Here is a 3342-nt window from a genome sequence, read left to right as displayed (position 1 = left end):
CAAATGTACTCCTGCACTGCCTGCTCTGCCTACTGTACCCGATATGCCCAAATGTATTCCTCCACAGCCTGCTCTGCCTACTGTACCCGATATGCCCAAATGTATTCCTGCACAGCCTGCTCTGCCTACTGTACCTGATTTGCACAAATGTACTCCTGCACTGCCTGCTCTGCCTACTGTACCTGATATGGCCAAATGTATTCCTGCACTGCCTGCTCTGCCGACTGTACCAGATATGCCCAAATGTACCCCTGGACTGCCTGCTCTGCCTACTGTACCTGATTTGCCCAAATGTACTGCTGCACAGCCTGCTCTTCCTACTGTACCTGATATGCCCAAATGTACTCCTGCACAGCCTGCTCTGCCTACTGTACCTGATATGCCCAAATGTACTCCTGCACTGCCTGCTCTGCCTACTGTACCTGATATGCCCAAATGTACTACTGCACTGCCTGCTCTGCCTACTGTACCTGATATGCCCAAATGTACTCCTGCACTGCCTGCTCTGCCTACTGTAGCCGATATGCCCAAATGTACCCCTGCACTGCCTGCTCTGCCTACTGTACTAGATATGCCCAAATGTACCCCTGCACAGCCTGCTCTGCCTACTGTACCTGATATGCCCAAATGTACTCCTGCACTGCCTGCTCTGCCTACTGTACCTGAGATGCCCAAATGTACTCCTGCACAGCCTGCTCTGCCTATTGTACCTGATATGCCCAAATGTATTCCTGCACAGCCTGCTCTTCCTACTGTACCTGATATGCCCAAATGTACTCCTGCACTGCCTGCTCTGCCCACTGTACCTGATATGCCCAAATGTACCCCTGCACAGCCTGTTCTGCCTACTGTACCTGATATGCCCAAATGTACTCCTGCACTGCCGGCTCTGCCTACTGTACCTGATATGCCCAATATGCCCAAATGTACTCCTGCACAGCCTGCTCTGCCTACTGTACCTGAGATTCCCAGATGCACCCCTGCACTGCCTGCTCTGCCTACTGTACCTGAGATGCCCACATGTACTCCTGCACTGCCTGTTCTGCCTATTGTACCTGAGATGCCCACATGTACTCCTGCACTGCCTGCTCTGCCTACTGTACCTGAGATGCACACATGTACTCCTGCACTGCCTGCTCTGCCTACTGTACCTGATATGCCCAAATGTACTCCTGCACTGCCCGCTCTGCCTACTGTACCTGATATGCCCAAATATACTCCTGCCCTGCCCGCTCTGCCTACTGTACCTGATATGCCCAGATGTACTCCTGCCCTGCCCGCTCTGCCTACTGTACCTGATATGCCCAGATGTACTCCTGCACTGCCTGCTCTGCCTACTGTACCCGATATGCCCAAATGTACTCCTGCACTGCCCGCTCTGCCTACTGTACCCAATATGCCCAAATGTATTCCTTCACAGCCTGCTCTGCCTACTGTACCCGATATGGCCAGGTGTATTCCTGCACAGCCTGCTCTGTCTACTGTACCCGATATGCCAAAATGTACTCCTGCACTGCCTGCTATGCCTACTGTACCCGATATGCCCAAATGTATTCCTGCACAGCCTGCTCTGCCTACTGTACCCGATATGCCCAAATGTATTCCTGCACAGCCTGCTCTGTCTACTGTACCCGATATGCCCAAATGTACTCCTGCACAGCCTGCTCTGCCTACTGTACCTGATTTGCCCAAATGTACTCCTGCACTGCCTGCTCTGCCTACTGTACCCGATATGCCCAAATGTATTCCTGCACAGCCTGCTCTGCCTACTGTACCCGATATGCCCAAATGTATTCCTGCACAGCCTGCTCTGTCTACTGTACCCGATATGCCCAAATGTACTCCTGCACAGGCTGCTCTGCCTACTGTACCTGATTTGCCCAAATGTACTCCTGCACTGCCTGCTCTGCCTACTGTACCTGATATGGCCAAATGTATTCCTGCACTGCCTGCTCTGCCGACTGTACCTGATATGCCCAAATGTACCCCTGCACTGCCTGCTCTGCCTACTGTACCTGATTTGCCCAAATGTACTCCTGCACAGCCTGCTCTGCCTATTGTACCTGATATGCCCAAATGTACTCCTGCACTGCCTGCTCTGCCTACTGTACCTGATATGCCCAAATGTACTCCTGCACTGCCTGCTCTGCCTACTGTACCCGATATGCCCAAATGTACCCCTGCACTGCCTGCTCTGCCTACTGTACTAGATATGCCCAAATGTACCCCTGCACAGCCTGCTCTGCCTACTGTACCTGATATGCCCAAATGTACTCCTGCACTGCCTGCTCTGCCTATTGTACCTGATATGCCCAAATGTACTCCTGCACAGCCTGCTCTGCCTATTGTACCTGATATGCCCAAATGTATTCCTGCACAGCCTGCTCTTCCTACTGTACCTGATATGCCCAAATGTACTCCTGCACAGCCTGCTCTGCCTACTGTACCTGATATGCCCAAATGTACTCCTGCACTGCCTGCTCTGCCTACTGTACCTGATATGCCCAAATGTACTCCTGCACTGCCTGCTCTGCCTACTGTACCTGATATGCCCAAATGTACTCCTGCACTGCCTGCTCTGCCTACTGTACCTGATATGCCCAAATGTACTCCTGCACTGCCTGCTCTGCCTACTGTACCCGATATGCCGAAATGTACTCCTGCACTGCCTGCTCTGCCTATTGTACCCGAGATGCCTAGATGTACTCCTGCACTGCCTGCTCTGCCTACTGTACCTGAGATGCCCACATGTACTCCTGCACTGCCTGCTCTGCCTACTGTACCTGAGATGCCCACATGTACTCCTGCACTGCCTGCTCTGCCTACTGTACCTGAGATGCACACATGTACTCCTACACTGCCTGCTCTGCCTACTGTACCTGATATGCCCAAATGTACTCCTGCACTGCCCGCTCTGCCTACTGTACCTGATATGCCCAGATGTACTCCTGCACTGCCCGCTCTGCCTACTGTACCTGATATGCCCAGATGTACTCCTGCACTGCCCGCTCTGCCTACTGTACCCGATATGCCCAAATGTACTCCTGCACTGCCCGCTCTGCCTACTGTACCCGATATGCCCAAATGTATTCCTGCACAGCCTGCTCTGCCTACTGTACCCGATATGCCCAGATGTATTCCTGCACAGCCTGCTCTGTCTACTGTACCTGATTTGCCCAAATGTACTCCTGCACAGCCTGCTCTGCCTATTGTACCTGATATGCCCAAATGTACTCCTGCACTGCCTGCTCTGCCTACTGTACCTGATATGCCCAAATGTACTCCTGCACTGCCTGCTCTGCCTACTGTACCCGATATGCCCAAATGTACCCCTGCACTGCC

This window comes from Ambystoma mexicanum, chromosome 1p (assembly GCF_040938575.1).
Source record: "Ambystoma mexicanum isolate Mex_15411 chromosome 1p, UKY_AmexF1_1, whole genome shotgun sequence".
NCBI lineage: Eukaryota > Metazoa > Chordata > Amphibia > Caudata > Ambystomatidae > Ambystoma > Ambystoma mexicanum.
The sequence above is the reverse complement of the archived record's forward strand: the minus strand, read 5'-3'. Positions refer to the sequence as shown.